Source organism: Manduca sexta, chromosome 23 (genome assembly GCF_014839805.1).
Source record: "Manduca sexta isolate Smith_Timp_Sample1 chromosome 23, JHU_Msex_v1.0, whole genome shotgun sequence".
In the NCBI taxonomy this organism is placed as follows: domain Eukaryota; kingdom Metazoa; phylum Arthropoda; class Insecta; order Lepidoptera; family Sphingidae; genus Manduca; species Manduca sexta.
The window spans coordinates 10993369-11008240 of NC_051137.1; the positions used below are offsets into that span (position 1 = coordinate 10993369).

A 14872-nucleotide genomic window follows, 5' to 3' on the forward strand; every position below is an offset into this window, starting at 1 on the left:
TTTTCCTCATTGTCAATTTGCATGAAAACGTTTTTCGGTTATTGTATAGAGTAATTCGTATATTTTGTCGCTATTTTTGGAGCTGTTCTCCATTTAGCTGTTACTTGTAAATTACACCGAGTATTTTTTTCATTACAGCGTTATAATAATAAATCAACCGTTAATAATTAATATTAATTCGGTCGAAACCGGCAAGAATTTATTTTTCGTCTACGATTCAAGTAACGTATAGCAAAAATCATTGTAATGTGTTATTTTTAATAAGATGTGTATTTGGTTTCATTGTGTAACGCAATGTCAAAATGACCCGGTATAGGGTGAAAAACCTGAAATACGAGACGATTACTTATAATAATAATATCAGCCTTGTATTATATACTATCCCACTGCTGAACACGGGCCTCCTCTACTACTGAGAGGGATTAGGCCTTAGTCCACCACGCTGGCCTTGTGCGAATTGGTAGACTTTACCCTCAAAATTCATATAAAAAAAAAATCTGGTATGCAGGTTTCCTCAGGATATTTTCCTTCATCGGTAGGGCAAGCGATAATTCACTAAGAATACACTTATAATTTTAGAAAAGTCAGAGATGTGTGCTGTTGGGTTTTGAACCTGCTCACATTCGTCACGGCAGTCCGTTCCACACCCAACTAGGCTATCGCCGCATACATACTCGTTAATCATGGACCGGAAGAACCGTGTATAGACGAATATTAATAAATATGACTGGCACTGTACGTTGTAAATGCGACATCTTTCGTAATAATAACATTATAGTAACATGTCATATCTATATAAGATGCAACGCATTCTTGAACCATTATGAAGTCAAAAAACCAATCGTCATTAAACGTAAAATATTGATGACATTTATAGTAAACGCATTCGTATATTTACATTTAACTTAAAATCGCAATGTCAAATTTTTATTATCAACAAAAATTAATTAACGTAATGTGACAAGTTTCTAACATAAACCTTAGCGAAAACAAGTTCGCTGAAATGTCCGAAAGAACATAATTCATCGCAAGTTGATGTCAACAATGTTCAGCTTTTATTTGGGCAACACTGCGGAGATACATGCAGGGTTTCGGTATAAAACCCCCCAGAGACCCGTGGAACTCAAACGAGACATAAGAGGACAACATGTACGCACACGTAATAGATTTTATATGTATGTCTACTGCTTTATTTCATTTCATAAATTTCTAGAAGGCACTTGAAAGCATTATTATACGTAAAAAAAATCAAAGACACAAATTTTATATAATATTTTCACACATTCAAACATTGCGATAGCTCTTTTGATTAAGGAAGCATAAATGAAATGACTACAAAAGTTTTTTTTCTGTAATGATCATTATTTAATGTAAAAGGTCGATAAAAACAAATAGGAATACAAAAAAAATATTGAATATTTGTATCGACATTTTGTACAAGATCAAAGAATGTTATTTAACATTGGAATAGATTGTATTAGTAATTTACAATTTGTCGGTTTTAAAAAATACGCGAAAATATGCGCGTACTAACGAATTGTTTATATTTAATTTGTTCGTAAAACAACGAGATATGAAAATGTTTTATACAAATAAATATAAAATCGGTTTACACATGAAGCAATTAGTCTGCCTGATTCGAACACTAGACATTATGTTTCTATTTTTAACAGCTACAAGTTTAAAATCATCGCTAATGTTGGTGCCAAATACGCGTTGAGCGTAAATAGCGTTATTTATGATTAATAATAAGAGATTCCTTAAACATACCAATTTAAAGTGTCATCAGGAAGAAAATAGAAACGGACACATGTGTAGTTTTGTTTGAACACATAGTCATATACAAAATATAAAGCACGTGATTGTTAGATGGTCTCTACAATTTGAGAGACAGTGTACTTCATTCTGCATCATCCATTTCAGGGGCTTTAAAATATCGTGTGGTACAGAGAATTCTGTACCACACGATATTTTGACAGTACGTAACGCACTGCGTCACGTTTAAGACAGTAGAAATAGGCATATAGCATGCCATTCCACGTTAATTTCACAAAGATAACATAACGCGGCCAAGTTACGAGTTTAAACTGTCGCAGAGTATAAGGCCCCTGATAACGAAAAGTCTTGTTTTGTTCCGATTTGTAAGACATAGTACCCAGTGTAATAACCGGGAATTATTACTGACCTGCTTCACAAGTCTCAAGTATTTTTTTTTCGACTGTCGCATTAAACAACTAATGTAGATAGTACCTACTTATTTGATAACCATTTATTTGCGAGCATAGATTAGTATATGACTTTTGTATTTAGTCATGTTATACAATTATGTGAAAAGTAGCATTTACTCATAAGTCGTAAAGATCTAATGTCTTAAGTTGATGAGTACAATATAGTGTTACTTTGGTGCTATGCAATTAAAAGTTTCAGATGTTACTGTAGAAACTATAATGTATATGGATAGTCATGACATTTGAGATTAAGCGTGCGATTATGCCCGACTCAGGAATCTTTCAGAGCTGAGATAGTTAATAGTTTAAAGACTATGTTCCATAACAATTTATTTATCTTTTGAAAATATATGATTATTTGCAAAAATATAACGTTTAATTTATGTTTAGTAGCAAATACAGATATCGATTTAATAGGTAAGCCTAATAATACTGTTTTAAGCATTTTTAAAAAAATATTTCACCAAAATAATTTATATATTATTCGGCGTATGAATACTAAAATACAAACAACAAACATTAAATATGTAAATGTTTTTACCATTTATTTTTAAAGAATAACAACGTCTCCATTTTATATAATCTTGTTACAATTTCTCCGAAGTATCTGCGCTATGAAATAAAAGAAGGAACAAAATGGCAGTAACAAGCTTAAACAAGTAACGTTGAAACTAAAAAGACAGCGTATATCTATCATAGAGTCTGCACACCGATGTAATCGAACGGCTGCCTTTGAAAACACGACGGTCCTTTGTTCTGTCTAAAGTAGTCTAAGCATTGTTATTGTGGATTCCTATGGTCTGTTTGTTGGAACTTTCACTTAGCCGGTGAGGATATTTTTTCCCTTTTTCACTCGAAAATGAGTATGTATAGATATTTTTTACCGTTGTATAAATTACACTGGGTGATTGTTTTCTTTCTTATTTTGATTCAAAGAGCTGTTTTATTAAATTATGTGCTAGACTCGAAAATTACAGTAAGACGTACGGTGTTAATATTATGATTAATAGAAGTCATACAAATCTATCAAAATAGTGAACATGAAATCAAATTAAATATTATTATTATTTTGTATTTATTTAGTAAATGATAAAAATCATATATTTACATAATTTAACAAAATATCACTGATATGATTTGATATATTCTTAAAAATCATCATTTATTTGGGTGCAAGACTCTTATATAATTTTGGATGATTGAAATCGCTTACAACATTTATCTCTATATTACTTATTTTTTTATATAAACGATATTTTATGATTTGTATTTATATAAACACAAGTAATAAAATAAATCTGAAACCAAAAGTACAATTTTCTAGTACAATGAATGAGAGGTCATTTTGTAACAAAAAAATGAGACGTGTTAGACACCCATATACTTAGAATATTTTCAGGAATTATCAGATCTATTAAAATTGGATAATTGTTCAAGTTTGGAAAGTTTGGTCACACTGTTATGATTTTCGCACAAGCTCTACCATGTTATTTATTACTCGACTATTTCGTTGGACGATTGAGATGTTTCTCTTAATATTTGTCATTACAGAGGAGGTATCTTTTTTACGTTTTCGACGAGAATACTAATACCTATATTTAGATATTTAATTAGGAAATATCGAAGTCGAAAATGTATAGATTGATAATTTGTTTTCCTTTCACATTGAAAGAAATATAAAATGTGTTAATTTAAAAAAAGATTTCAGAAATAATTACATGTATTCATAAGTGCAATACTCTACACAAAACATGTAAATACTTGCATTACTTAAAACAGATCACCCGAAGCTATTAAAAAACAACAAAAACAAGAGACCAAAACCCAACATTTCTCATAAAATTAACATTTTCGACGAAAACCAAGCCAATTTTTGAGAGCCGACCACAAAGAGGCAACTCCTGGCTACGCGTGGAACATTTCAGGCAGGTATAATGGAAATTACGTTCCATTTCCGGGGCATGATTGAAGTCTACGGCCGCGCCCACTTCGGCAAAGGCTAACTTACGCTGTCGTTACATTACGCGTTGTTCACCGAACACTAGAATTGAAAAAGTATTACACTGATTGATCGCATTTCGTGTTCAACATTTATTATTGTTTAATGATGCTTTACGCCATGTAAAATGGGATTGCTTCGATTTTATTTTAGATTTCTATGGTCATGTTTGTAAAAGCTACACTATTCACTTGGATTGGTAGAATAGTTGACCAATCAACGAAACAAACGGCAGCTGTCCACAATTATCTCTCGTTCCCATTTACACCTAAATAACAGTTGGAACAGAAACATTATAGGGAACTAACTATAGGTGGCAGCACAAAATAAACATAAGAGCCATAGCATAAATAAAGCACAGCTACAGTATGGATAAAATAGAAACTGTCCCAACATATCATACATTTATATGATGTTATAATATGATAATATATATATATATATATATATATATTGGTTCCGGCCAATTACTATTGATAGGCACTGTGACCAGAATATGTCGTTTTTATATAGGAGCCAGTGATTTGGATCTTATTGAAGCAAAATTATTAGATTTATTTGTATTGAATATATTGTAAAACTAATTTATTTTTACAAAGAACATTATGAAATACTTCTAAATGCTTTTGAAACTCATATTTATGGTTTTTTTTTTTATAATTATTTTGTTCGCTTTTCACATAAACACAGAATGTAAGCAGGTATTATTATTAATAGAATTTTACACCATTTGATTTGTTTATTTTTATGTGTTGGGGCATTCAGATGTGCGAAACATTATCAACGAATTAAATGTTATTTTTCACTTATTTTAATATATTTTTTATGACAATGCCGTGTATTAAGGGTAAAAGATTCAAATTGCGTCACTGGATAAAAGACAAAATAATCATTGGGAACGTTTCCTATATTTAATTCTAGAAAAGTCTTAGTCATGATTGAGCAATGACAATCATGACACATTGGAATCTAAACAAAAATTCCCTGTACAAATTGTAGAGTTCAAGACACCAGGTGGCCTCAGGATCATTGATGTTCGAACGTCTCTGGAAGTTACGACTTTATGAACCATTAAATAGATCTGTCAACAACATTAACTCTGCACATGAGTGGCTCTGTTTATGTTGTAAAATGGCGTTGGTCCGGTGTCGCATTTAACACGCTTTTGTGAAATATTACCGGATTGTAAACATTGCATTATAAAGATTGTGAGTAAAACATAAATTGTCGACAGCTGCTGACATTTTGCGATGTCATCCTGATGTCTCGTGCGCCGTGACGCAAACGCCAAAAATATATGTATATTATATATCAGTAAATGTTTACTGGAACATTTTTATTTATACTTAATCCACTTAAATTCTTTTAAAATTATACATGGTTAGGACTTAACTGTAGGTATTTATATTTCAACATATTATTATACAATGATATGTGCTTAAAAGAGTTTGTTTTATAACTATGCTTCTAGTATAGGCAATCCGAAAATAAAATTAATAAATAATATTTTAAGACACATACTCAGCTAATTATCACTTTGAAATTTTATTAGATGATATTGCGGATGTTTTCCTATTATTAAACCTATGTGGCCCAAAAAATATAAATAATTATTTATATTAGGTTAATGCTGATTTATTTATTCTTTTAGTGAACGCCGTATCTTTGCTTTTAAATTATTAATTCATATATGTAGGTGTGTGCAAATAAATTATTATTTGTATTTATATTTGAACCACATGCCAAACACAGGCCACCAAATATAAACCATATATTTGATATATTTAAAAAAGATGGTCATTACCCTTTAATTTACATGTAGATAAATATGTACCTGCTAAAATATCCCTACACATAATCATGTATCGTGTATTCTAAATACCACAATACAATAACTTTCATATCTATCTTAACAATAAAATAACATATAACCCCGAATCAAACAACATATGAATCCATTTTTCAATTTCCGTTTAGTTTCACAACTGGATATAAAATTAAACGGAGTGTGTATTTCAGAATTATTTATTCGAATGTGACTGTTTTTAGATTTAAGATTCTATCAACGAAATCTCCAAGTATTTCCAGAACTGATTGCGACGATAATGTTAGCTGTATAATTAAACCGTGAATATTCGTGTTTAGATTAAAATAATTAGCCTTAGCAGAGGCCACGGTGAATGTCGCGACAGTTGGATAACGGCCAATGTAATAATAGGAAAGTACAATCTGTTTCTATTAGAGATCGCAGGAGAGGAAATTTAAAATTACATAGACAAAACAATGTTGAAAAACTAACACTACAATCGATGTAAATGATTCGTAATAGAACAAAACGTTAGCGGATAACGTTCCTTTTGTATGTTAATGAGAGTATTCTTGCCAATAATTCTGTTCGTAGTAAACAAAGTAGTGACCTACTTTCCATTTTTAAGCCAACCTTTCTTCAAAATCGCACGTCAACTTGACAGATGTAATAAATCCAACGCCAATTTAAATAAGGCTGTTAACATGCGAACTTAAACTTTTAACTTTCGAATCGCTAATAAACGTCTAACTAAACCACTGCAAACTATTCATAGTAGGGAAGTAAAATGTGTGTGCTACATACCCATTTAATATTATAATAAAATGTTCAAAAACATATCTATGAAAATGCTTAAATAGGTAGAATTATAAAGTATTTTATATGCGAAACATTTGTATAAGTAAATAGTTTCGCGAAGTAAAATTTGTAATATCTATACGTAAAAACTACAAGCATAAGATTAAAATAGTTTTCATACCTTTATATCATAATAGAAGAATTTCAACGCCGCTCAGTTGAAAACACCTTCCACCAACTTTGATTGAGTTCGTCTCACAAAAAATCTACACTCGCGAAACAGTTCACTACACTGCTAGATGAAACAGTTTCTAACTTTGCCGTAATGCAATTTATACGTAATGTGATCAACTTAGGCACTTTAAACAATTAAAAGATCCATGTATATTGTACGCAATTACGCTTCGGCGATTTTATACACAGTAGTTCGGAAATGTTCAATAATTATGATTGGCTCTCTACACTTGACCCGTTGCGAACCTGAAACAAACAAAAACATATTAGTAAGGTTTATGCGCTGCGAGAGAAAACTTCAAAACATAATGAATCCCAACAAGACTTCTAAAATAAATATTTGCACAAAATGTTTACGATGTTTATTTTTACTGGAACGAATTAAATGATAACATTTGTTAAACACGTTTCCATGTTGCATTGAATATTTCATACGCCCCACAATATACTAATATTATTGGCAAGGAAACGAATTTATTCCCCTTATACGTTATACTGTCGAGCAGTGGAGGCCTACTATCCCATTGTTTACGGTTTCCTGGCAAAAGTGTGGTGCTGCGGCGTGACGAAGCCATATTCCGATAGATATATCTAAGCTTTTACAATCACATCTCCCACATTATTATTCGGCTTACAATAGAAACGGCCACTTTACGTAATAATCCAAGGGTAACATTTTGATGGAATTTTTGCAAAAATTTCACCATCAATCTTCTCGGGGCAAAAAGTCGGCAGGACTAGACGTTTGATTTATCTATTTGAATATTAGCCTGCCATGTTTCCCGGGAAGTAGGTCATATCCGAACACTTTGGGTCAAAGTATTCTGGTAATTTGTTCATCGGCGATTATTATTACACTATTTTTATTAATGTTGACGATTAGTAGTCCGGCTCACAGTTACATAAATGACGACGGAATTAGACAGCATGATAAGGCTTTTCAAAACAAACAACACACCGTGCGTCAACGTCGTACTGCGACCTTTTAATTCATAAGAATTGTCTTACTTTCAAAGATTTTGCAACGAATTCCGAGTACTAAGAATATCAAGAACGAAAAAACATATTATCTATAATTACGTATACATTTATTATTATAACGTATCTCTTTTATCCATGAAAAGGCTGAACAGCACCATATAAAATGACAATAATAATAGTAGGACTCATTTAAAATGGTTCAGTGAGGATAAAGCGTGTTAACGACACATGACAACTGCCAATCACATTCGCTCTGTTAAATCGTTTTGTTAAATGTAATAAATAGTAATTTCCATAGTATTATTACATAAATTCTTTGATCAAAAGTATTATTACAATAATTCTATTCGCTCCCTGTATCTTTGTCTCTTCAAAATATGTTTAAAGACTGCAACAAAATGACATAAAGTATATCTGCCAATCTTCGGATTACTCCCAGAATATACCACCACGATTTAGATATTTGCATATAAATTAGAATTGAAAAATCACCGGCTTAAACTGTTCGATCAAATCTATGTCTATCCTTATAATACTCGCTTTTGCCTACAGCTTATCTCGTGTAAAAATCTTTTTCCGGGATAAAAAATGTTCTCCCGTTAAGAATAGCCTATAGCACTTATGAGTAATGTCCTATTAGTGAAAAAAACAAAATAGATTTATTAGTTTCTGGGATTAGCGCGTTCAAATAACAAACTCTTCAACTTTATATATTAGTTTAGAATAGAATACAATTACAGTAGTAAACTAATGCGATAACTGTTTATGCAAGGTTTCGAGAAGCCAAGTACCAGTGAGTCAAACTCGTAAGTAGCTTACGCACCTACAATACCTATAAGTGATTTACTTCCGCCCCACCCAACCTCACGCTTCGGGTCTTATCAATATAAACATGTCAAACTTTGCTAAGTAACACCTTTTAAGGTTCTTTGTAATGGATTCGATACCTATAATATAATTAGGTATTGCTTTGAAAAGTTTGAGGATGATTTTTATTATATTACACTGTCCTACTGCTGGGCACGGGCCTACTCTACTATCAAGATAGATTTAGGCCTTAGTCCATCGCGCTGCCCTAGTACGGATTGGCAGACTTTACATATCCTCAACATTTTTATAAAGAATTTTCTTAGATATGCAGATATCCTCACAATGTTTGCCTTCACCGTCAAATATAACGATTATTCACAAAGAGCTTTAGAAAAGTAACAGCTGCGTGCCCTTGGTTTATGAGCCGGCAGAGAATCGTCTCTGCATTCCGTTTCACTCCTATCTAGGCTATCGCTGCTCTTTTTTAGGTTAATTCTAAGTATAATAGATGGTTTATACTTTAGGTCGCCCTTAATAATATTTTGATAAACAAAATATAGAATAGCCTCCTTTTAATTTGTTTTTTTTTTTGCAACTCTCCATGACCTTAGTAATCATATAACAGTCATAATCACTCGCTCTCCAAAAATATAAACAGATGAAAAAAAATATGTAGTTCTTTAAAATGTGTCTGTTTAAAACTGGGTCATTTATATCTCGTCTTGAATATTTTATATTTCAAAGACAACTCGGCAGAAACTGAGAATCGGGTCTTTTTAACAAGACTTAGGTACGGTTAGACTTTTCTAGAAATCCGACACTACTTATATTTCAATGGCTTCGGCAAGTTGAGTCAAGAAATAGTTCTGATTATGAAGATGCGTCTGCTATATAAATTAGCTTTTGCTGGGGGCTTTGCCCGCGTCAGGAAGTTTTTCCAGGATAAAAGTGCCGTTATTTATTTTCTCAGGACAATATGTCTTCGTAGGATTCTAAACTTCTTCCATACCAAATTTTAACGAAATACATTTAGTAGTTTTTGAGTTCATCGCGTACACGCAGACAGGCAGGCGCATCGGGGGATTTTGTTTTATAATAATAATAATATCAGCCCTGTATTATATACTTGCCCACTGCTGAGCACGGGCCTCCTCTATTACTAAAAGGGATTAGTCCTTAGTCCACCACGCTGGCCTAGTGCGGATTGGTAGACTTCACACACCTTCGAAATCCCTATAGAGAACTTCTCAGATGGGCAGGTTTCCTCACTGTGTTTTCCTTCGCCGTTAAAAGCGAACGATAAATTCACAAAGAATACACACATGATTGTTTTAGAAAAGTCAGAGGTGTGTGCCCTTGGGATTTGAACCTGCGGACATTCGTCTCGGCAGTCCGTTCCACACCCAACTAGGCTATCGCCGCTTTTATTTTATAATATTTAAGAATGTCCCAAGCGACGTCGATTTGTGAAAGATATTCATCAATAAATTGTACGGTAAATGCATTAAAGTTGAAAAACGGAAACAATCTTGTAAGACTCGTTAGTCGCATTTATTACTATTTGCTCTATCGTATTAACCTAAAAGGAATGATTGCCATAGACTATCACACAGGCGGTGGTAGCTATCCGTGCCAGGACAGGAACTCTAACGTTGTTTATCTAATTTATATTTGATAATATTTTTTTATTATATATAATTCAACAAAATATTAAGTAAATTAACATTGTACAGACACAACCACAGTACTCAATATTAAATATATTTTTTAATTAACGTTGAGAAAGGTATAGGGTGTCCAACGAGGGAAAAAGAGGCTAAATCCTGACAATTAATCAGATCGTGCAATACATTATGTTATTAGTACTTTGTTGATGATAGAATATTTGCATCCAACCGGATAGCTAAAAAAATAATAAACTTGAACTAAGAAGACTGACAACCAAGAGCCCAACAGCGCCAGCATATTTGCTTAGCTTGTCTCTGCAATCACTTTCAAAAATGTACTTGTATGCAAGTAGATGTAACTGTTGTCGCGATGCCCAGGTCTTGCGGAATCAGATCTTGAGAGGTTGGCCAATATAATTGCAGCTTGTATTGTTCGTTTTACCCTTTTTATTGTGTGTATTAGTTGCTTTATGTGTTTGCTTGTAATTGGTTGTGCAACTTATACCAAACTGGTATGAAGGTTTAATATTTATCTAAAATTGCTACGACTATAAGCAAACCTAAATAAATAAATACGAGTGTATATCCTACGAAAAGGATACACAAAGGTCGAAATAATGATTCACATTTTACGAGAGATATTTTACGATTACTGATGTTATACCTACCTGAAATCTATCGACATATTGGACGCAAATCCAATCTCGAATGATATTGTCGAATGTGTAAATCTCTAGTAAATATCTATGAATCGAAAATGAAAATTAATGGAAATTTAGAAACATGTTTTTTTTTTAATTGAACAATAATTCTTTAGAATGCATTCCAAACAAAATAGATACATTTAATTCCAATAATAAAACATAATTCCAGTTTCAAACCACAAAGAAACGAAACTAATTAGAAGGTTTAATCTAGCATTTTGCTTGTACCAAATACAGTGTGTATGCAAACTGTATTTAATTTAACCCAGACGATCTTCTTATCTTTCAGGCATTTTAATTTGCAATAAAAAACCTTAAATATAACCGCGCACTAAACTATGGCATTTTTATTTTCACTATTAGGGATATAAAATTTATCTAAATATGGAATACCCACATACACGCTCACGCCTTTTATCCCTATAGGGGTAGGCAGAAGCGGAACTGGTGCACCAACTTTCCGCCATGTGAGAATCCACACACGACGGAATCGTCCCATGATGTGATAGAGGGCGAGCCTATCGCTATATCAAATTGCACACTCCGGGCTAATACTGACTATAAAAATCCAATGCCACTTTGCCCGGCCGAACCCGAAACTACGATTCTGAATTCGTACCGTAATACAACAACGTCACCGAAGAAGTCATGTATAAGTATAATGCATACACTAAAATGTTAGAAATGTCGTACTTTTAGATCGATATTTATTTCACATTAGTTTTAAATTGATAATTTCTTTGAATATAAATTATTAATATTTTTGAAGAAACATTGACAAACGTAAACATATAAATACTCAGGAATAAATGTTTACGTAAATAATTGAAAATTATAGCCAACAAATGAACAAAAATTACTAAGTTCTCATTGACTCCACAACAAAAAAAATATTATCCCTGTAAAGTTGTTGTAAATTAAACATCAGCTGATTCTCCAAATACACAATTCCATTATGTTAGGTAATTTAAGTAAACATAGATTTGCTTATTAATATAGTATAATTGTTAACACTGATAAATTCTATCCAAATAGAAAAGCAATCATAAATTTTCCACAATCATAGAAGCAAGCACATATGCTCATATAAGTTTATTTATTAACTTTTCAATAACTACCACATAGCCTTTGGCCGCTTGGGCGAGTAATTGGGGTTTTGGCGACACAAGTGGACCGTGAAGCTTCCCCTAACTAGCTTTGTAGTAGCCTCCGGAGCAATTAGGCGGAAGGGGCAAATTGCATCTCTCAGGGATAACTCACAAATTGCCCCAAACGTCAGCACCTCTCGACTGAAATGACAATTTGGCAAGCCCTATTAGTTTTCCGGAATTCGCAAGTGGCTAACGAGTGGACCTAAATATTTCGCGTTGTTACCATACAAAAATGTTTCAGAATTTTCTTTTTTAATATTTGTGAGAGTTAAGTCGTTTGTCTTGGAATCATTTGGTCTTCATAAGTTTCCTGTATATAGTGATATGTACGCTAATGTTTTTTCACCGAATGATTACTTACATAGGCGAAATTAGCGCCTCGATTTTCAGTAGAGCCTATTTATCTCTATCATATGATAAGAAATATATGCTATTATTACCTATTAGGCTTCTTGATATAACATAACCTTGTTTATTTTAGCAAAAAATATTTTATTGATGGCCAGCACTTCAACAAGAATTTGTTTATCCAGTCACAACCGGTAGCGGAAGTCCTATCTCAAAACTCATTCAGACATAAGTACCCCTTAAACAAACTTTACAGCTACAAAAAGATATTTTTTACTTTGTGAGTGACTAAAAAAAATAATTAATAAAATATGAAGTTACAAAGTGTACACAGCGACGAAGAGTAGCAAAGCAGGAAAATTTTAACAGAATTTATAGTTGCACTTGCTAAAATGTCATGACTAATTTAGATAAAAACGAATGTATAATGAGGATAAATAAACTTAAATTTCTCGGAATTTTAAAGCACTTGAATATTATAAAGGACAGGTAAAGTAAAAATGTACACTAAATTTACGGCACTAAAAAAACAAAAATATACAACGGCTAAAAAAATGCAAAAAGGAATTGTGCACGTGAAAAGCGACTAGACTTTTTCTCTTCGTCTTGTATCTGGTTTTATGCTTAAAAAGGTGTTATTTTAAGAATTCAAGTCACGTAGTTGTACAAGATTACAGCAGCATTGTACCACTCCGCTGAAGAGATACCGTTCGCAAATATTTTCTAAATTAAATGTAGAATAAAATGTTCTATTACATTGGACCATCATACGGGCAGTGCTCCCTCGCAAAATGCTTGTAGGTGTTTTATGACGACTGATCAAATGTTTATCACGCATAGATATGCAGGATTTGTGTGCGAAAACATAAATATTTTTATTAAAACTGAAATTACATTTTATTGAGGAAAATTTGGAATTTCACATGCAGAATTTCTAGTTGTATTTACGTTAATCGTTAACGCGTATTGCATTTCTGTGATCATACGTTTTACGCTATGTGTGTGAATGATTAGCAAAAATATTAATTTTCGACATGCGTAACATTAAAATAACAGGATGGCAAATTATAACATTTGTTAATATTTATATTATTATAAAGATTGCATTTGCGATTAGCTTTATTTATGTTTTTAATGCCTAATAACGCAAATGGCAAGCTTGCGTAAATTAGAAATGTTCAGGAAGCTGTTGGTACGAAGGAAATGGTTTCTACAAGAAATATCTCCCCCGAAAAGAATGTCTTGTGTTAGAGGAAAAATTTAGATAAAATTATCCATAGCACATTCATGTAGTTATGTCGCGAGCAAAATATATACGTTATAGTAGCATCTAGTCCACGGATTACATTTGTCGCGCCGATTTGAATGCTTTCTTACACTATGTCCCCGATATTTCTAAAATATTTTGTTACTGAAAGATGTGTGCCACTATCGGCTTTTGGCATCTGGCCAGTGCTTTTGCTCTTTTCTCCCTCATGATAACTTCTACAAGATAAAACGCAACGCGTCTCTTCGTCTGGAAAAGCTATATAAAAATAATGATTATGACTGTATCCCTAATATTCTTCCAAATCTGTCATATAATATACCTCTGGCACCCAATTACTGCCTAATTGTCTTCAATTACACAGCTCACGCATGCCTATAACGGTACGTTTCATCTTCACTGATCCGGAGACGAAAATTTTACTCACCTTTATTCTCTAAAAGAATGGCTTTAAATAAAAAATAATTAAGGCATAAACGTGCAAATGTATTAAAATATGTCGGCCCGGGCCGGGACACGAGCAATAAATCAACCATAATTACCAAAAAATGAATGAAAACTACTACGCATTTGAAAAATGAGAACTAAACGTGTGATGTGTTGTCAGATCGCGTACCTGGTCGCGAGTTCGCGAGCGCAACGTTGCAGCGATGCACCGAGGGAGAGCAGGGCGACGCGAGCCGCCCGCCTGACTCCGAGCAACTGCCGTCCGGGCCGCGCTGCGCCCGCCCCGCCCGCGGCTCGCGGCCGCACCACGCACCGCCTGCACCGGCACCACGCACCGGCCGCGCCACACCGCGCCACTCCGCGCCACACCGCCACTCCACGCCGCCGACAACCCTTGCGGCTCACACTCGCGAGCCGAGCACGCTGCGGCC

General features: G+C 33.4%; 1 protein-coding gene across 2 annotated transcripts in view; it reads right to left on the bottom strand.

Annotated features, from left to right (window-relative positions):
- LOC115451630 (inactive dipeptidyl peptidase 10) overlaps window positions 1–14730 on the bottom strand; it is a 110375-nt gene extending 95645 nt beyond the window's left edge. For both annotated transcript variants that reach the window (XM_037441961.1, XM_037441959.1), the window contains exons 1-2: window positions 14611–14730; window positions 7014–7312 (exon numbers count right to left, since the gene is read on the bottom strand). The gene's annotated coding sequence lies outside the window, so the exon portion shown is untranslated. The remainder of the gene's footprint in view (window positions 1–7013; window positions 7313–14610) is intronic.
- Between the last annotated feature and the right edge of the window lie 142 nt (window positions 14731–14872).